The sequence below is a fragment of the Antechinus flavipes genome, chromosome 5, assembly GCF_016432865.1.
Source record: "Antechinus flavipes isolate AdamAnt ecotype Samford, QLD, Australia chromosome 5, AdamAnt_v2, whole genome shotgun sequence".
NCBI lineage: Eukaryota > Metazoa > Chordata > Mammalia > Dasyuromorphia > Dasyuridae > Antechinus > Antechinus flavipes.
Genome location: NC_067402.1, coordinates 187,557,662 through 187,580,069, shown reverse-complemented (window position 1 = coordinate 187,580,069; position 22,408 = coordinate 187,557,662).

Genomic DNA, 22,408 nt, shown 5'->3' with positions numbered 1-22,408 from the left:
ATAGATAATTGAGTCAAATTAATAAGAATAAAAATCATTCCACAATTGATAAACGGCCAAAAGATAAAAATAGGCAATTTTCATATGAAGAAATTAAAACAATTTAAAAACTACGTCAAAGAGCAAAGTACGCATACCCAGAAATATAACTACTAGGTCTGTATCTCAAAAGAGATTTTAAAAGTTTAAGGGGAGGGAAGAAAGAATCTATTTGTGCAAAAATATTTCTAGCACCCCTTTTTGTGGTGACAAAGATTTGAAAACTGAGAGGATGCCCATCAATTGAGGAATGACTGAATAAGTTGTGGTATATGAATGTAATGCAATACTATAATGCTATTAAAAATGATAAGTAGGCAGATTTCAGAAAAATCTGGATTTACATAAACTGATGCAAAGTGAAATGAGCAGAATCAGGACAATATTGTACACAGTAACAGCAATATTATGCAATGTACAGTTGCGAATAACTTAGCTCTTCTCAGCAATTCAGAGATGCAGACAATTCCAAAGGACTCATAATGAAAAATGCTATCTAGATCCAGAAAATGAACTGATAAACTTGTAATGAAGGTCAAAACATACTATTTTTTACTTTACTTGTGTGTGTGTGTGTGGGTGGGTGTGTTTCTTTTGGACTGTTTCTTCTTTCAAAACATAATTAATATGGAAATACATTTTGCAAATCTCTATAATCTATATCAAATTGTATACCATCTTAGGGAATAATGAGGGAGAAAATTTGGAACTTGAAATTTTATTTTAAAAATTGTCTTTACGGGTAATTAGGGAAAAGGGTATATATATATATATATATATATATATATACCCTTTTCCCTAATTACCCGTAAAGACAATTTTAAAAATAAATATATATGTATATATAATATACATATAAAAATAATATATATATAGGAGACTACTGTAGTATTTAGTTAGAAAATCATGAGGACATGAACTGTTAGCAAGAACTATTGTGAAGGTGGAAATTGGCACTGATGGGATACCAGATGAGCAAGAGTGAACCTGTAACTCCATTCTCGAATAGCAACTCTGCTTGACTTGATTCCATCCCAGCCAAGATAATCTGAAATCTCCTGGAATCTTAACACCTGAAATCTCATTAATGACTCAGGTTTTGATGTATCTTCTCAATTTACCCTCAGTTACCCCAGAGTAAATTAACCTCCTCCTAGTGCTTTCCTTTATTAAGGGAATCCAACTTTCCTGGTTCTCTATCAACAACTCTGCTTGAGTTTGACTACAGAGCAATATGCCTCTGCCACAAAGAAATAGAAAAGTTATAATAGGGGAAATTTTGAGAAGGAGGAGGAGGAAGAGGAGAAGAGAGAGGGAGGGTGGAGAGGAGGGAAGGAATGAAAGAGAATTATTGGGGCTGGGTCAGTCTAGCATGCCCATGGTTTATTATAAATTCACTGCGCATTTTGTTAGCATGATCTTTTGTGGTAGAAGCACTGCCTGATAAGGCTCCAGACAACATAGATTAGGCTTTCTTTTTTTAAGGGCTTCTAGGAGTGTGCTGGATCCAACTCTCAAGAACTGCTTGTTAAATTTTTTATGTGACTTTGGAAACTGGCAAATACTACTGACAGAAAATTGTTTATACCAGATATAATATCAACACTGTCCCTTAATCATTCTAACAATGCCATGAATTCCTGCAGAGTCCTTACATTTCTACCCTTAAGATAATGTAATTTAGGTTGAGCTGAACCACACCTTAAGTCCCCACCCTGAGATTTTGTCTTGAAAAAGAACAGTTTAAGCTAGATCTAAGCTTTGAAAGTCCTTGCCCCCTTCCCTGGGGATTCACCTTAGAAAGGGCAAAACATCAGAATAAAGTGGTTTTCCTTGCTCAGATTACTTAAGGCAGCTGAGATTTCAAGACCAGGCCTTGCTGCCTCATACTGCCTCCTTCCACCTCTGCTCCTAAAGACATAAGAAGTTTTTGCATAGGTTTTGGAGTTGGGAAATCCACTGTGTTATGCATTCATAGAACATCTCCAAGAGTGACAGGTTTGCTAGCTCTTTATCTCAATTAAAGACTCTATTCTTCAATTCTTGTCTTTTATTTATTTCAGGATGAATCAGGACTTGATGTATTGTTTTATTAAGAATCTGATGGAGAAAATATTAATAATGCAAATTGTTGGAGTTCAAGAAGATAATATGTGGTTTGAAAGAATTCAGGACTCTTGAATTCAGGTCTTCCTGACTCCAGACCTGATGCTTTAACACCTGGGATTAACCAACAGAAGGAAAGCACTAGCTTAAGAAAAATCAGGAAAGGCTTCTTTTAGAGGTAGGATTTTGGCTGAAATTTGAAGGAACTCAGGGGGCAGAGAAGCTCGGACTTAGAGGACAGATGGTGATAATGGCAGGAGTTCAAGAATTTGAGTATTTTTTTGTGAGATCTCCAAGAAAGGCAGCATCACTGGACCACAGAGTACATGGAGGAAAGAAAGGAGTAAAAAGACTGGAAAGGTAGGAAGGAGGATTTATATTTGGTTTTGGAGGTAATAGGGAGCCAATGAAGTTTTTTGAACAGGAGAGTGCTGTGGTCAGATCTGCATTTAAGGAAGATCATTTTAACAGCGGAGTGGAAGAAAGGCTGCAATGGGGAGAGAGACTTGAAGCATGGAGGTAAACCAGAAAGCTATTTCAATAATTCAGGCATGAGGTGATAAGGGCCTACACCAGAGTGGTAACAGTGTAAGAATCATACACTCAGAGAAAACTGTGCTCCTTTTAGGAATTTACCAGGGGTTAGCAGCAATCTAACAAAAGCAAGAGCAAGACAAGGATTTTTATTAATCACATTTTTGGTGTCCAACGTGGGGTGAAACCTGTGACTCAGATTCTCTCCAACCCAAGGTAAATCTCCCCATTCCATCCTCTAATTTTATAGTTAGCATTTTTAAAGGCTTACAAGACACATATCTGATAATTCAACACAAATAACTTGAAAACTGTGTCCTAATTTTTGGAGAGTTGCTTGTTAAATATTTATCAGCTCATTGCTGACCTTATCTCACATCTAACTAGGTTAGTTTTTACACAAAAGATATTAAGACCATCCTTGAAATTTATTTGGCCAGGGAACTAAGGTTTGAACTACTACTGATTTAGCTTCTTGGTAGCCTTCGTACAAATGCTGGTGTGCAAGAAGTCAGGTATAAGCTCCCTTATCACTAGCAGGACACATGGCAAATACAAAAGAGAGACAACCCCAGTGGATCAGGACTCTGTCCTTGCTGAATATCATTTTCATGCTATGGCTAAATAAATTTCTTTTTGTTAAGTGTTAAATGGTCTATACATTTTTTCTTTCTTATTCTAGTATTGAACTTAAGCCACCATATTCACCTGAGTCACATCTGGCCTATAATATTTGTTGTAAGCCAATGGGACAAGAGCAGAACGTGATTCTCATGGTTGAAGTAGAGGAATAGTGATTTGGAGGAATTTGGGTTTTGAAGATTAGTTTTATGAGCGTAGAATGTAAACAAGTTCCTTGAACTCTTTCCACCTACTCAGGTCAACACTTTTTCAGCAATGTATAAAGAGTTGTCTGTAGCACAGAGATGTTATGTCATTTACTCATCAAGCAACTAGTATGTGTCAAAGGCAACACTTGATTTCTGGTCCTCTTAGCTTTGAAGTCAGCTCTTTATCATTCTGCCTCACAATTGGTTCTTTGTGTATGTATATGTATGTTTATAGTGTTTGGATAATTACAACCTTATATGTTATCAGAACTACAAAGGAGAACTAGACAAGATAATAACAATATTTGTTTAGAATAATTAAAAGTCAAAAATTTTAAGACATTTTTTTAAATGAAGAAAGAAGAGGTGTAACCTCACCAGATCTTAAGCTATATTATGAGGCTATAATAATCAAAGTTATTTGGTTTTGGTTAAAACATACTGAAATAAATTAGTGGAATGGAAAAGATAAAGAAAATCCAGACGCAATAAAATAGGATAACTTACAATAAAATAGTTTGGTAAAAACTCTGGGAGCTGAGATGGAACTTCTTATTCAAAAGCAACTGCTGGGAAAAGTAATTAGGCCCCAAATAGGTAAATGATATTAATAAAAAAGGCCACTTTTTTTTTTTTTAAAGACAGAGAAAAATAGGATGTACCTTTCAGATTTATGCCTTGGAGGGGAAATTCATAACCAAAAGATAAAAGAGATTATAAAAGACAAAAAGTATAGTTTTTATTATATGAAACTAAAAAGTATTGAATGAAAAATAAAATGCAACTAGAACCTAATGGGAGAAAAAAATCTTCCTGTGAAATAACTCTGATAAAAGATATGTAGGGAACTGGTATAGATATAATCTAGTTAGAGAGATATAAATGACCAAAAGATGCTGTTCAACAAACAGGTAGTTAAGGGATATGAAGAGTTTAAAAAAAAAAAGGCAAATGATTAACGACCATATAAAAATGCTTCAAATTACTAATATAGTGTGGGTTTTTATATCTCTGTGGGAAGGCCCAGGAAATTCTTACAAAAGGAAATAATCTGTGAGATATGAGAAAACTGTAGTCCTGAGATGATCAAGACTGGAAGACAGTCATGTGATTAAAATGAGTGGAACATGAAATCTGAAAATCACTATCCAGGATTTACTGCCTTTTCTTTCTGCTCACTTCCCTTGAGATCTGAACTCTCTGCAATCAGGGAAACTATAGCAAATCCACTTATTCATAGGATTGCTGACCTTTAGGGATCAAGACAATAGCTGTTGTCTTTGAGAGATAAATTTTTAGCTTACCATGCAAAAAATGAGGGGTAGAGATAGGGAATGATTGCTGTCAGACTGAGATTGTAAGAAATTAACTTGCACAGGTAGTCCATATCTTGAGTCAATACCAACTGGCAATGATCTTTTGGTCATTTATATCTCTCTAAATAGATTATATCTATACCAGTTCCCTACATATCTTTTATCAGAGTTATTTCATAGGAAGATTTTTTTTCTCCCATTAGGTTCTAGTTGCATTTTATTTTTCATTCAATACTTTTTAGTTTTATATAATAAAAACTATACTTTTTGTCTTTTATAATACGCAACAGTCAAAATGTGCCTATTTTTTGGAGAAACCACTTTCAGTAATCATAGCATTTTTAATTGTTGAAAATGGTTATTTAGATATCCAGAATATAACACAAAATGAACTGTTCCTAGTTCATGAGGGACTCTTTCCCCCTACTTCTTAATAGTATTTTATTTTTTTCCAATTACATGTAAAGATAGCTTTCAACATTCACTTTTGCACCTTTTTTTTCCTCCCTCCTTTCCTTCTTTCTCCTGTCCCCAAGACAGCAAGCAATCTGATATAGATTATATATGTATAATCATTTTAAACACATTTCCATATTAGTCATGTTGTAAAAGAAAAACCAAAACAAAAGGGACAAAAGGGGGAAAAAAAGGTGAAAATCCTCATTCAGTCTTCATAGTCTCATCCATTTCTGGGGTGGATGGTATTTTCTGTCCCAAGTTTATTGGAATTTTCTTGGATCACTGTATTGCTGAGAAGAGCTAAGTCATTCACAGCTGATCATTACACAGTATTACTGTTACTGTGTCCAGTGTTTACCTGGTTCTGTTCATCAGCATCAGCAGGTAAATCTTTCCAGGCTTTTCTGATATCAGCATGCTGGTCATTTATTATAGAACAATAGTATTCCATTACATTTCATATTCCACAAGTTATTCAGCCTTTCCCCAATTGATGGGCATCCATTCAATTACCAATTTCTTGCCACAAAAAAGAGCCGTTACAAATACTTTTGCACATGTGGGTTCTTTTTCCTCTCTTATGATCCATGAGCATTCTTTTAAGCCATCCATTCATTAATTGTGTGGGTTAATTTCATTTCTATTGGTTTTGGAGGTAATAGGGAGCTATTATTTATAGGGATACTATAAAAATTGGAATGTAAACCTTACCAAATGATGCTTCAGATATTATGTTCCTGGCTTAATACTTATAAATTTCATACTTATAATACTTATAAATTGTGGCTGAAGGGGATCCTTTAGGAACTGTCCTAAGAGACAATTACCTGCTCTCAGTATTTCAACTTAAAAACTGTACTTTATATGAGGAAATGGAATGGTTGTGAACAACTGGACATATTCTTCCTGTTCTTCATGTCCCAAAGGAATTGTTTTCCCATAATGTCACCAGTCTTGGCAGTTTTTCCCACAGGATAAGAAAGTTTGCTAATAACTTTCTTGTACAATGTGGCAGTACCTTCCATCAATTGGTAAGAGCTCCATTTCCCTTTCTAGTGATCAGTTTGCTGGATTAAGCTACTGTTAATATTTATGCAGAATTAGAAAAGAATATATATATTTTTGCCCCTATGAAAGTCATCCAAACTCTCAAGGAGAAGTCATTTCTTTCATAGTGGTGATATTCCAGGATCAAATGGCTTTGGATATCTACAGAGCCCATCAAGGAGGTACTTACTTTTTCCCTAGTTGCTACATTACCTTTATGTTGACCTTAGGGGAAATATTTCTGATAACCTTGTGAGATTAAAGATGCTGTAAAGTTATTTTATGATGTATTTGAGGATGGCTCTAATTGTGATTTAGGGAAGCTGTTTAGGATTTTCCCAATAGACAAAAAATTCTATGGCTTGGGCTCAGTAATTGCTATTCTCATTTTTTGTTTCTGTGGGCAATATTTTATTCAAAGTTGTATCAGACCAAAAAGTTCTCTCTAGTACTTTTCTAAAAGCTGACACAACCATGCCTTGAAGAAAGGAAAAAAATTATCCTTGAATTCTTTGCCTAGATTAAATGTCCCAAGGATAAAATTGTTTTTACTAAGGATCAGGTTATTGAAAGATTTTTTTCCACCTTTTTTTCCCCTTCAGGTATATTTTTCTCATTGAAATTCAGAGAAATACCTGAAATGTTGACAATGAAGTTGATTTCTATGCATTGAATCATGCTTTCTTGTGAACTACATTTATAAAATTAGAGTTATTTTGCAGAATATTTGATTTCTTATAGAAATTATACTTCAAAAGATAACAGAACTTTCAGAATTAAAGTATGAAACTATTCTGATTGAAGCAATTTGTGCAATTCTTTTTTGTGGAAAACATACAGCCAAAGGACATGTTATCTGTATCATAAAGGAGCCATAAACCCTAAAGTACTTATTTCAAGGATCTGTCAGTTGATCCGTGTGGAATACTCATTCCATGTGTATAGACTACAACTTTAAGGCAGCTTAGTAGATGATCTTTTGGGAGTTGCTTTGACTGAAATTATTGTTCTTGAAGGTGAATAGTTTCTTTTAAAATACTTGGTTTTCTTCTTTAGTTGTGTGAAGAAATTGGGATTAAGTGATTTGCCCAGGGTCAGAGAGCTAATGAGTATTAAGTATTGGATTTTTATTTAGATTCTGCTGACTTTAGGGCCAGTGCTCTATCCATTATACTATTTGGTTATGCTTATGTTTCCTTCTTCTTCTTCTTTTTTTAATTGAAGCTTTTTCTTTTCTTTTTCTTTCTTTCTTTCTTTCTTTCTTTCTTTCTTTCTTTCTTTCTTTCTTTCTTTCTTTCTTTCTTTCTTTTCTTTTCTTTTCTTTTCCTGAGGTAATTGGGGTTGAGTGACTTGCCCAGGGTCACACAGCTAGAAAGTGTTAAGTATCTGCGGCCAGATTTGAACATAGGTCCTCTTGACTTCAGGGCTGGTGTTCTATCCACTGCACCAATTAGCTGCTCTGAACCTTTTTATTTTCAAAACATCTGCATGCATAGACAATTTTCAACATTCATCTTTGCAAAACCTTGTGTTCCAAATTTTTTCTCCCTTTCTTCCCTCCACCCTCTCCCCCAATCAGCAAGTAATCCAATATGTTAAACATATGCAATTCCTCTATACATATTTCCACAATTATCATGCTGCACAAGAAAAATCAGATCAAGAAGGGAAAAAAATGAGAAAGAAAATAAAATGCAAGCAAGCAATACAAAATGAAAATACTGTTGTGATCCAGACTCAGTTCCCAAAGGCCTCTCAATGGGTGCAGATGGCTTTTTTCATCACAAGACCATTGTAACTGGCCTGAATCATCTCATTGTTTAAAAAAGACATGTCCATCAGAATTGATCATCATATAATTTTGTTGTTGCTGTGTATAATGATCTCCTGGTTCTGTTCACTTCACTTAGCATCAGTTCATGTAAGTCTCTTCAGGCCTCTCTGAAGTCATCCTGCTGATTGTTTCTTACAGAACAATAATAGTCCATTACATTCACATACCATAATTTATTCAGCTATTCCAACTGATAGGCATCCACTAAGTTTCCAGTTTCTTGTCACTCCATAAAAGGGCTGTTACAAACATTTTTGCATATGTGGGTCCCTTTCCCTCCTTTATAATGTCTTTGGGATACAGGCCTAGTAAAAATACTGCTGAATCAAAGGATATGCACAGTTTATATGGCCCTTTGAGCATGTTTCCAAATTGCTCCCCAGAATGGTGGGATCAGTTTACAAATCCACCAACAATATATTAGTGTCCCAATTTTTACACATCCCCTCCAACATTCATCATTACTTAGCCAATCTGAGAGGCATATAGTGGTACTTCAGAGTTATCTTAATTTGCATTTTTCTGATCAATAGTGATTTAGAGCATTTTTTGTATGTCTAGAAATAGTTTTAATTTCTTCATCTGAAAATTGCTGTTCATATCCCTTGAAAATTTATTAATTGGAGAATGAAGGAAGATTTTTAAGAGAGTATAACAGACTCAATTTTGTTCTGTATTTGTTATTATGTATATTTTTACTTTCTTCATGATGATTTTATGGCTCATGCTGAATGTTTCCTTTGGTACCTCTCTTTCCCTTAATTGATTTATTTTACAGAAGAAATTTCATAATCTCTGAAACAGTTCCAGAAACTCATCCTCTTCGCTTTATACTATTTAATAAAGGCTGTTGAAGAAAGTTAACAAATGTTGATTAACTAACTGACAAAGAAGATAATGTTTCTTTGGACCCAGTGAAAAGGCTACGTTAAAAAGTACATTCTTCCTCCCTTCCTCCCTAACTCTTTCTCTCTCTCCCTTTCTCACTTCTTCCTTCCTTTCTCCTTTTCCCTGTCTCCTTCCCTCCTTCCTTCCTCACTCACTTCCTTCCTCCCTCCCTCTTTTTTTCCTTCCTTCCTTTCTTCCTTCCTCTCTTTCCCCTTCTTCTTTCTTTTCTTTTTTCCTTCTTTTCTCCCTTCCTTTTTTCCTTCCTTCATTCTTTTCTTTCTTCTTTCCTTCTTCCTTCCCTTCCTCTCTCTCCCTCCCTCCTCTTTCTTCCTTCCTTCCTCTGTCCCTTAATCCCTCCTTCTCTCTCTCTCTCTCTCTCTCTCTCTCTCTCTCTCTCTCTCTTTCTCTCTCTCTCTCTCTCTCTCTTTTTCTGTGCCTTTTTTCTGCCCAAGTACTCTGTCTAATCTTACCAAAACTGATAAAGTATGTCTACTTACATGACTTATCTTACTCAAACTCTCTGGATCCCATCTCAGGAGGAGAGTGAATATGTATTGTATGTGTGTGTCTATGTATATATGATGGGGTCTGGGGATACAGAAGCACTGAGCCTCCCAAAATATGTTAGGGTTCTGGGACATATAGACCACCAAATGTTGTGATATGGGGCTTGGATCCCCAAAACATATTGAGATTTGGGGCTGGTGTCATGAAATACCTCAAGAGAATCTCCAGGTTTAGACCATGTCCAAATCAAGAGGCAAAGATTTTATTATTATGCCATTGATTGGAGGTTAAGTTCCAAAAAGGAGTTTAGCTGTTAACCAGGGGAAAGAGAAGAGTTAAGTACCCTAGTGGAACTCACCATTAACAAGGGGGAAGACTCTTTTAGGACAGGCTAATTTCCTAGAGAATTTGCTGCCATAAGATGGGCAGTTCCTAATGAATCTACCATTGTGACCCTAAGCAGGCTAATTCTAAAAGGAGTTACCAGTATGTTCTTTTATAAGAGAAAAATAGTCTCAGGGATTGATATCATAACTTTCCCTTCTGATTGGATACAATAACTGTGGGGTCAAGATAATTTTATCAATGCAAGGAGTTCCTATAAGGAATTCAACAAGGGCCTATTGCAATAATGGCCCACTTAGAGATGAAAAAAGGCCTACTTAATGAGATAATTCTGCTTGATTCAGGGATGTCAGCTTGGACAGTAATAAAGGCCCTCTCTTATTAATGCTCCTCCCTATGATTTGCCCTTTTTGTTGTCTTTTTGTTGGGCTCTTGCTCATCCCATCATTTGTGTGTATATATATATATATATGTTCATGTACACACATCCATATACACATGTATATGTGTATGTATACATATATGTTTATATATGTACACGTGTCCAGCACCTATTGACCTTCGGTGTATTTTTCTGTCTATATCCTGTGGTGGCTTAGTGGCTAGCAATTAGGGTTAGGTGACTTGCCCAGGGTCATACAGCTAGGACATGTTAAGTGTCTGAGACCAGACTCAGGTCCTCCTGACTCCAGGGTCAGTGCTCTAACCATCATGCCATCTAGCAGCCCCAACCCTGAAAATCCTTAACAGAGCAAAAGGGGAGGCTGGAGTGTAAGGAGGAAAGAATCCTGAGTTCTGAAAATGTCAGCTACTGAGAACATTGTCTGTTGGTCATTGAAGTCAGGACTGTTTTCTCCCAATACATTTCCCTTGCCTTTTTTTTTTTTTTTTGTATGGATCTTGGTCAGGAGCTCAGGTCCTAGAAACAAATATTCCTTCTCTCCCTATTCACAACCTGTTGGTGCTTATGGTTTAGATAGAAGAAGAACTGGGAGGAGATTCTCAGAGATGGCTGGAGATGGATTCCTCCAAAAAGTTCTGTTTTTTCCTTAAATTTTTGCTATGTTCAATAATCTATGAAGCACTGAATGTTGAATGAATCCTGAGAATGGGATGGAGGGAAGAGGAAGGAACATAGAGAAGAAATTCTAGATATAGGATAGGTACTCTAGAGCTATATGTTTCATATTTTAAAAAATATTTTGAACAATACCTTTTTTTAAACAGTATTTTATTTTTGAAAGGATGGTTTTCAACATTTATTTTTTGTGTTCCAATTTTTTTCCCTCCCTCCTTTACTTCCCTGTTCCCTAAGACAGCCAGCAATGTAATACAGGTTAAACATATTGAAAAACATTTTGTAATTAACACTCACCATCACTGACCAATTGGATACCAGAGGGATGGCTGTTAATATACCCAGTATCTTAGAGGTTATTCTCTAGATAGGATTTTTCTAAATGTTAGTTCATGAACCCTTTAGCCTGCTCCCCTTTAATAAACAGCCAGTAGATTCAATTTATTTATTTTTGCTAAGGCAATTGGAGTTAAGTGACTTGCCCAGGGTCACACAGCTAGGAAGTGTTAAGCATCTGAGGTCAGATTTGAACTCAGGTCCTCCTGACTTCAGGGCTGGTGCTCTATCCACTCCACTTCACCATCTAGCCGCCCCTAGTATTTATTCTTTATTTTTAAAAGAGCATTTCTTTTTTGGTATCTATTCAAATAGCATAGCAGAAAGTGTAGTTACAAAGAAATTCCTTCAACACTAGAGGGATATTCTCCCACAAATTTGAGTTTGGACTTTTTGGAGTTTTGGTGTTTCTGCTCTACTGGTCAATCCACTGATCTAGCATCATTCTTTGCTTGGTAATTGTGGTTTTTTCCCACCTTTAGCTGAACTGGACTCAAATCATACAGCACTTTTTCATTTGGAGCTTGTTTGAATGAACAAAGCTCTTTCAGCTAAGCCTTTATTTTTAGTTGGATGGAAGCTTCTTTCATTTGCTTTTTTCAGAACTAATCTCTGAAGATATTTGTTGTCATCTCCATAAAGTCCATGCAAAGACCCTTGTCCATCCCATCAACAAATTCTTCCTGGCTTCTTTCAATACAATCATTTTCACCTCCCTTATTTTTGAGAATCTTTTGAGAATTTTCTCCAGATGTGTGGCTAGGGACAGAATGTGAATACATTCTATATCTGGAGACATGTTTGTTATTTTTGACGTTTCCATAAGTGATTAAGATATTCCCCCGTCTCCCACCCTCCTGTTATTGTTCTGTCCTCTCTGACTCTTCCTGACCTTATTTGAGGTTTTCTTGGCAAAGATACCAGAATGGTTTGTCATTTCCTTCTCTAGCTCATTTTATAGATAAAGAAACTGATGCAAACAGGGATAAGTGACTTGCCTGGTAAGGCAGGGAATATCAATTTTGCCTCTGAAGACTTTCTCTTTTATTGTTTAATGTATTTATTACCCTCAGCAAACTTTGAACTTTTGCTTAAATTTCACAAGAGCAGCACCCTTTCCCTCCTCCTCCTCTTTAATTCTACTTAATTCGTTTGATAAACCCTCTATCTATCCAATAAACTGCTCCATATTTGACGGCTTCAAATTGTGGCCCCTGAACTGTAAGGAACAGATTGTCTTTGAAAGCTTTTTACCCTCTGATGTCTAGAGGAAATATTGCAGCCTTTAGAGGGGTTCTATAGCATATGGTTCCAGGAGAGCAACACCTGGTGGACTGCTCAGATATTGCACCCCCTCACTAAATAATACAAATATCCCATGGATCACATAATCATTACACTAATTACACTAATGAGAAGAGGAACATTAAATAAAACAATTCTGAAGTTTCATCTCATACCCAGAAAATTGGACAAGAAGATTAAATGTGGAAATAATCAAAGTTCATGAGGCTATGGGAAAACCCGTGTGCTATATATAATGCATCTTTTGTCTGTTTGGAAAAGCATTTTGGAAGTTGCTAGAAAAATGACCAAACTTTCTGTACCCTTTGATCATTGATATCACTACTCAGCATTTATCCTTAAAAGACCCAAGACAGGTCTCATATTCAACAACATTTTTATAGTAGTGCTTTTTTCTGGTCCTAAAGCAAATTGGGGGGAATGGTTGAACAAATTGTGATAAATTAATTCAGTAGAATGTTTTTATACCATAATAAACAAGGATTATCGAGACAGAAATTTGTAAAGATTATGAACTTATTCAGGAAAAACCAAGAAAACATGATGTACAATGGCAACAATAATGTAAAGGAAAATGGCACTAAAAATTAACATTCATATTAGTGTATTGACAGATCTTGACTTCAGAGGACTGATGATTAAAATATGTCTCAAGAAGAGGCTGACTGCTGGTATAAAATCAGGCATATGCCATTTGACATGATTAATATCAACTCTGTATGTGCTTTTGACTTATGCAAACCTAAGGTAGTAAAAATTAGAAGGGAAATAGATAATGGGGGGGATGGAATCTTTTTAACAAAATTCCTTGATAAAGTTCTTATTTTTAAGATATAAGGAATTGATCGAAAATTTTAAGACTAAGAACTATTCTGCAATATATCAAAGGATATATAATGTAAGTTTTTAAAGGAAGAAATTTATACTACCAACAATCATATTAAAAAAGCTTAAGGTTGTTAAAAATTAAATGAAGAGTAAAGCAATCCTAAGGTTCCACTTAATGTCTTTCAGACTGACAAAGATGACAGAGGAAAAGACAATTGCTATAGCAGCAAGGATGACAATACACTAGGACACTGTTAGTAGAACTATGAATTAATCCAACATTATGGAAATCATTTGGAAAATCTCCAAACTATGCTTATCTTTTGTCCTAACCTTACCACGAGCCATATACCACAAAAAAATAAAAGAAAACAAAAAGTATTTATATGTAGACATATATTTATACCAGCTCTTTGGGGTAGCCCCAAACTGGGAACTTATAAAGGTTGATCTCTTTTTGAGGAATATCTAAACAAATTGTGATAATGTAATAGAACAATAATAATAGTTTATGCTTATATAGCACCTTAAGATTTGATATAACATAGAAAATATTTATAAAAAGATGATAAATAGAAATATTTACAAAAATTTCCCATTTGATCCTTACAACAACTTGGGAAGGTAGATGCTATTATTATACCCATTTTTACAGATGAAGAAACTGAGTCAAACAGAAGTTAAATGACTTTCTCAGGATCATATAGTTAGTATCAGAGGCAGGATTTGAATTCAGTTCCTGGCTGCCATTATGATGATGATGTCATGAAACAATGAAATAGACAATTTCAGAAGAAACTAGTACACTTATGATATGCAGAAATAAGTAATCAGAACAAGGAAAGCTAATTTTTTTTACAATAGTAACATTAAAAAGAAAAACAACTCTAAAAGATTTTAGAATTCTCATCAGTGCAATGAGTCCAAAAAATGAAGATGAAGCATACCTTCACCACTTAATAGAGAGGCGATGAACTTAAAATGCAGAAAGATTTCTATATTTCAGATGTTGCTAAAGTGAGACTTTCTTTTTCTAAACTTTGTAGCTATATAATGAGGCATTTAAAAAAATTTGCTCAATGAGTGTTAATGGGAGGCAGAGATTAATAAAAATGCCTGAAAAATTCCTTAATATAGTTTTAAAAGGAAATGATAATGACATAAATAAAGCATTTAAAAAGACAAAGAATTAAATTTGTGCACAAAATAAAAAATTACTGAAAATACTAAAAACAATTAAATTTCTGCATACAAGAAAAACTTAAAACATAAGCTATAGGTATACCTAAAGTGAGGAATTAGAATAAAAACATATTTTCATAAACAGAGGGAATAAGTATTTGTAAAGAGAGGAGCAAAATTATTCCTACTTGCAGACCCATGATTCTTCAGTTAGAGGATCCAAGTGAATCAATTAAAAAAAACCCAACTAATAGACAAATATCACTTTCTGCAAAATTGAAAGATATAAATCCATAAAATTCATCAACATGCCTGCATATTATTAACAAAAAGTAGTAGGTAATTACGTAAAGAACAATTTATTTTGCTACAAAATACATAAAATGTTTTGGAGTAAACTTATCAAGACATGTGATATAATAGCAAAACAATGTTTACAGAAATAAAGCAAACCTAACTAATTGGAAGATTATTCAGTGTTCATAGATAAGGTTGCTCAAGAGAATTAGGCAAATAATTACAAAATTCATAAGGAAATATAAAAATATCAAAAGAAATAATGAAGAGAAGTAGAAGTGAAGGGGATTAGCATTACTAGATATTCAATTCTATTATTAGCAAATAATTGTCAGGTTAAACAAATAGAAAAAACAGATCAATTAATAGATTGCAAAAACAAGACCTAGAAGTAAAAATAAACAAGCTAATTATCAACAAATCTTCAAACTATTGAATTCTTTATTTGACTAGAAGAATGAAAAAACTGGAAAGCAATTTGGAAAAAAAAATAGCTTATTTTAACACATTACATCAAGTGATACAAGAGTAGGGTTCAAATCTTTTTCCTTCTGTTTCCTTCTTGCTGAGCAGTATGCATGATAAGTTCATAAAAAGTGTCTTTTCAATTCTAAACGCCACTGAAAAATCCCAGAAAGGTGATCATGTTGGAAAAAGAGGTAGCATCTAGAGATCTGATTTGTAGGAGTATCAGAAGTACCCCGAGGGTATTTCCTCCTTAATGGCACAAAATTGGATATATACTCTTTTCTGGCTTTCTCTTCCTGGAATCCTCCAAAGCCAGTTTCAAAGATATCAGCAAACTGGTGAATATCAAGATCTCCTCTTAAGATTCCTCTCTCCACAACAACCCTGATAAAACTCAGACCTCCATAATCTAGAGGAAATTGATATAAAAATATTAGGATAAGAATCATTCTGCAGTAAATAAATGGTCAAAGCAGAACAGTTTTTTGAAGATAGCATGAAAACTACTAGTAGTTATATGAAATTTGTAAGAATCACTAATATTCAGAAAATTTAAAGTTAAAACAATTCTGAGATATTACCTCACATCAACAAATTGACAAGATGGAAAAAGTACTGGAGGGAATATGAAAAAAAAACCCATCTAATTACTGTTAATGGAATTATAAATTGATTCATCTGGGGAAAGGAAAACAATTTAAAGTCATATGAGAAGTTAATAAAATGTTCTTTACTCTTTGATCCAATGAAATAAATTTCTGAATTTGTTCTCCAAGGGTTATGATAGAACCAGCATTTCTCTGACACATTTCCTTCTATTCCTAATGAGGAAAGACTACAAAGTATAGTTATCATGAGGTCCTAATTAGCCTCAACATCTCTGATGTACCTTCTTGGTTTCCTAAAAGAATAAAACATCTCAGCCATATCCCAAGCCGAATTTTATCTTGAAGAAAAGATGGAGAAATATGTCTTCTTCTTTTGGTTGCAGAATTGGAAAACTGTTAATGTGGAATGTTGCATAATCTGTCAGACATAAGCTTTTATTCAACTATTTTTCCTAATACAAGTACTGAGTATGTTATTGTATTGTTATCCCAAAATGATTGAGATTTGAAAATAAAACATCCATAAAATTTTTAAAAAATTAGCAGAATAGATACCTGGTGGACTCAAAAAAAAAAAAAAAAAAGCAAACTGAAAACAAAACTAAAAGAATATATACAAGGACTATAACAATGTAAATTATAGTCCTTAAAGCCAACACAACTCAAATCAAATACAATGGACAATGCTGATTTTAGATTAGTGATAGGGACTGAATTTGCTAGATTTCACTGATATAGATAACTAAAGGCATGTAGATAACATGATAGGATATAGATAACTTGAAAACAAGTATAACTGGAAGAAAAAGTGGGCTAATCATATAGTGAGAAAGAAAAAAAACTCCTGGTAGTCAAACCACTACATTGGGAACCCTGAGATAATAAAACGGCAGAGGAGCACCTCTGGTTGGACCTTAAAGGACATATTTATGGAAAGATAAGTACACAATAATTTCACAGGATGAATGTAAGGGCATGGAGTTGTTGCACTTTACCACAATGGGTAGAAAAATCTAAACTGGGTTAAGCTTGAGCCAGGGTAGTCTGCTAGTTCTTGTTTAGGATTGGGACAAAATGAACCACTCATTCATAGATCATTTAACATTATGTCCAGCAAGGACTCAGTTGAACACAGCTCCTCAGCTTTTGCATTTGACATGGTGAACTATTGATCAGAAGTGTATCAATTCTGAGGAAGGATCCTTGAGTCCATGGTTGCTGGCTTTTGTACTCCATGTCAATGGACCAATCAAATTTTGAAGAGTTTCACTTTTAAAAAAAATAGCTTTTTATTTTCAAAATATATGCAAAAATAATTTTCAGCATTCACCCTTGCAAAATATTGCGTTCCAAATTTTTTCTTCATCTTTTTCTCCTATTCCCTCCCCTAGACAACATCCAATATATATTAAACATGCCTAGTTTTTCTATACATCTCCATAATTATCATGCTGCACAAGAAAAATTAGATCAAAAAGAAAAAAAAATGAGAACGAAAACAAAAAGCAAGCAAATACCAACAAAAAGGAGTTTTGCTCTTTTTAAAGGAAAAATTAACTTAATCTGTCTGAAGTTGATGTTGCTCTTATTTATTCCTTATAGGCAAAGACATAAAGCATTTAAATGGTCTTTGGACCATTACTGGACAACCCTAATTTAGGGGATAATAAGTTTGGCACTGGAGGCCCTGGAAAAGGAACTTAGTACAAGTCAAAGAAAAACAAAAATAGACAGCACAAATGACAACAATGCAATAGCTGGAGGACTGAAGGAGTGACTGAATATGGAAAACTAAGCCCCCAAAGCCCAGGATTCATCATTTTGATCCTTTGGAAGGATTTGTTCTATGTGGCAAATGATTCCCTATGGTAGTGGGTCATCCCATGTAAAGTGATGATAACAAACAGGAACAGTACCAGAAATATCAGCGTCATAGGACGATGATGACATATTTGGCAGTCTCCGATCTTCAGCATGAGCCAGAGGTCAGGAGCCTGTTCCAAACTGGCTGTCCAGAGCAAAGGTCGATACTTGTGTACCACTGTCATTCAGGAACTTCCTTTAATAAGAACTGACCTCTCTGGTTGCCCCATGAGGGGGGAGCGGAATCCAAATTTTTACCCTTTTGGGGGCAAAATCCCTTTTTTGAGGGATTACCTCCTTTCTCCTTTAGAGGCGTGGTAGACAATTTCACCTCCTTTTTCTAGGAAGCAAAGTACTTTTTAAGAATTTGTTATTATTTTAAAATTTTTAATTCTGTGAATTAATAGTTTTTTTATATACTTTTGCAAAAATAGTGGAATGGTTTGTTTTTTCATTTTCCAACTCATTTTATAGATAAGGCAAACAGTCTCAAGTCACCCAGCTAGTAGAAGGTCACAAAGCTAGTAAGTGTTGGAGGTCAGATTTTTACTCATAACTCTGTGGATAAAGCTCAAAGCCTGGTGCTTTATCTACTGCACCACCTAGCTGCCTTTTTTAACAACTCCATCCTTTTTTTTTTTTTTTTTAAACTCCAAGTCCTTCCAGATAAGTTATCTAATGGCCACTGAGTACTATGCTGGTAATATTGTCTGATCAGTTCCACATTACAGTAAGCAAAGGACCATCATGGACCTGTCATAGGCTAGTGCTAGGACTTGCTTTTCTTTGCAGGATTTTTTTTTTCAGGATTAACACCGACTCCTTATCCCTGCTGTTGTTGCTACCTCTTATATCCTGTGCTTGGGTCTGAATAACTCCCTGACTCCCAGTGTGCTGTGCTACGCAATGCTAGGGCTTCAATGTCAGGAATCTCCTCCCCTGGCTTAACCATCATATTGATGTTATCAGGAGCTCACACATGGGATGGTTCGGGCAATCCCACAGGGCTTCTGGTCCATGAGACCAGGATATGAGCTCCTCATCCTGTCTGTGATCATTCTGTCCATGAAAACTCCTATCAGTTAGTTCTGATTAAGAGATCAGGAGCTCATGACTACTTTAAGCCACAAGAATGCTACCCAGGTTAGGAATGTCCAGCTCAGCATTGCTCATGCTCAGGGAAAGAAGCACAAAGCAGAAGAAGTGGTCCAGTCCCAGAATCGGCTAGACCAGTGTATGTGTGTGAAAGAATTACACTTGTCAATTCTGGAGCAAGAGGGGAAGTTTTCTCTCCTTTTTAACTGACACAGTCCCCATCCCTACCTTCAAAAATCAACTGGAATGCATTTGAAAAAAGTCCATTTACTCCAATTCTGGAAAGGTCTCTAGGGCTCTGAGCACATTTCTTTTCAGTGACTCACCCAGTTCTTGCACCAAAGAATCCCAAGAAATTTCACATAGCACTTTCTTTTTTTCTTTTTCTTTTTAAAATTTTATTAAAGCTTTTTATTTACAAAGCATATGCATGAGTAATTTTTCAACACTGACTCTTGCAAAGCCTTCTGTTTCAAATTATCTCTTCCTTCCCTTCACCCCCTTCCCTAGATGGCAGGTAGACCAATATATGTGAAACGTGTTAAAGTATATGTTAAATTTAATATATGTATACATATTTATACAGTCATCTTGCTGCACAAGAAAAATAGGATCAAGAAGGAAAAAAAAACTGCAAAAGAAAACAAAATGCAAGCAAATGACAACAGAAAGAGTGAGAATGCTATGTTGTGTTCCACACTCAGCTCCCATGGTCTTCTCTCTGGATGTAGATGGCTCTCGTCATCACTGCACAATTGGAACTGGTTTGAATCATCTCATTGTTGAAGAGAGCCATGTCCCTCAGAATTGATCATCATATAATATTCTTGCTGTATACAGTGATCTCCTGGTTCTGCTTGTTTCACTTAGCATCAATTCATGTAAATCTCTCCAGGCCTCTCTAATCGTTTCTTATAGAGCAGTAATATTCCATAACATTGATATATCATAATTTGTTCAGCCATTCTCCAATTGATGGGTATTCATTCAGTTTCCAGTTCCTTGCTCCTACAAAGAGGGCTGTCACAAATATTTTTGCACATGTGGGATCCTTTCCTTTCTTTAAGCTCTCTACTTTTTATGATTTCCTAGATGCCATATTTAGAAGTTTCAAGCAGTCCATTAAGTATGGATTTTCATCCATACCCTAAATTAACAATTTTTGAAGAGGGAGTCAGTCTACCACAGCTAGTAGTCTAGAGATCACAATGAGTCCCAGATGCAAAGTTAGACAAATTTGTCAAATGTCATTTTAAAACATCATTGTCAGGGCACAGTATTTAAGGATCCCCAAAACATTTAGTTTATCCCATAGACTAATTCCAAGTCCTCTTGGGTCAGTGGGCCTTTCAGTCAGAATCATGAGCTGAGGTTTTCATGGATTGGAGCACCCCATCATCTAGTTCTCCTCTTTCTCCATGTTGCCTTCCCTAGCTACAACCAAGAAGGTATTCTGGTTCAGTCTTGTTAATTAACCCCAAATGTTCCAGGCCATGTCTGGCTCAGGCCATTTTAGATTTTGAACTAAAATGAAATGAAATACCTATAGATCACATAAGGATTATAAGGAAGTTTATTTAACAATGACATGGAAAGGATATTTAGCAAAAGATGGAACATTGATGCAGCTGGGCAGATTGTCTGCCTCCACACTTACATTGGTGTGTCCCACAATTCAGAAACACATGTTAAATTTAAGAAAGGAATCTTTGATATCTCACATGTTGACTTTGGACTCCAGTGATCAGGAAATTAGATTGAAAATTTGAATCTTAATCTTTTGGACCAATCAAGTCTAAATATTTTTAAAGAAAGCTAAAAGAAAGGATTCTAGGAAGATGGCAGAATAAGTCAGAAAATTCCAAGCTCTCCAGATCTCCCCTACAAATAAGATAAAATAGTGCTTTAGGGTAATTAAACACAAAAGTTGGGCCAGAACAGTGATCTTCCTGGGACAAATACAGAAGATCCAAAGAAAGATAATAGGGGTTTGGGAAGCATAAACACCTCCAGGCTAGCTCTGCTAAAACACTAAGTGGGAGCTCTGAGGTTAGTTGGGAAGCTGTATCCCAGCCACAGGAATTTTCAATTCCTAGATAGTGTAGGAAGTCTGGCAGAGAAGAGAACTTAGGCTAGAGGCACCATTCCCCATATTTTAGGATTAAAGGTGTTTACAAGAAGAAGTTTCTATTTAAAAAAATGAATTGGCAAAGGAGAAAGAACCTAACTATAGAAAGTTACTATGGGAATAGAGAAGATCTGGCTTCATCTTTAGAGGAGGATAATGAAGTTTAAAAAAAAAAAAGTCCCATCTACCCTAAATGGTCACCTGTCTAAAAAGAATTCATAGATCAAAAAGACTTTAAAAATCAAGTGAGAAAGATTGAGGGAAAAAAAGAACAATCCAAAAAAAACAAACAAACAAACAAAATTAATGAAAAGAAAGTCAGTTAACTAGAAAAGAAAATCCAGAATCTTAAGGAAGAAAATGATTATTGGAAAAATAGACTTGGGCAAGGGAAAGCCAGTTAAGAGACCAAGAAACAATAAAACAAAATATAAAGAATGAAAAAATAAAAGAGACATTTTACAAGAAAAACAATAGTTATAGAGAATAGATTAAAAAGAGAAAACACAAGAACAATAGGACTACTTGAAAGCTATGATCAAAAAAAGAACCTTGATACAATAATACAAGATATAATTAAAATAAAGTGTCCTGAAGTGTTAGAATAAGATCTTAAAATAGAAATTTTTTAAAAATCCATTAATCACCGCTTGAAGGACATCCTACAAGGAAAACCTACAAAACATCAAAGCCAAATTCTGAAACCTTTAGTCAAGGAAAAAATATTATAAGCAACAACAACAACAACAATAACAACAAAACAATTAAAATATGTTATAGCCACTATTAGACCTAGCAGTGGCTACATTTAAAAACTGCAAGTTTTGGAACACTATATATATCAAAGATCAAAAGAACTGAGTTGTAGCCAAAAGTATCATCCCTAGCAAAGTTAAGCATAATCCTGAAAAAAAAATTCCAATGAATTACTAGACTTTCAGGGTTTTGTTGCAAAAAGACTTGAACTTAAAAGAAAAATTGACATACAAAATCTAAGAGAAATATAAGATATACATCAAAGATTAACTCCAAGGAACTCAATAAGGACAATTTATGTTTTATATGTGGAAATGTAAACCGTATGTCTAACATTGTCATTAGTAGCTGGGTAGTTTGAAAGAAAGATTGGGATAGAGCTAAGAATGATGTGATTCTAAAAAGCAAAACCATGAAGTAAACACAGAGGAATTAGATGGAAAAGAAGATGTTCTGGAACCCTATTCTCATCAGGAATGAGATAAAGAGGGAACAATACATAGATGTTTTGAAGGGTATAAAATTCTTCTAAATTCAGAAAGAAATAAGAGGGTAAGGA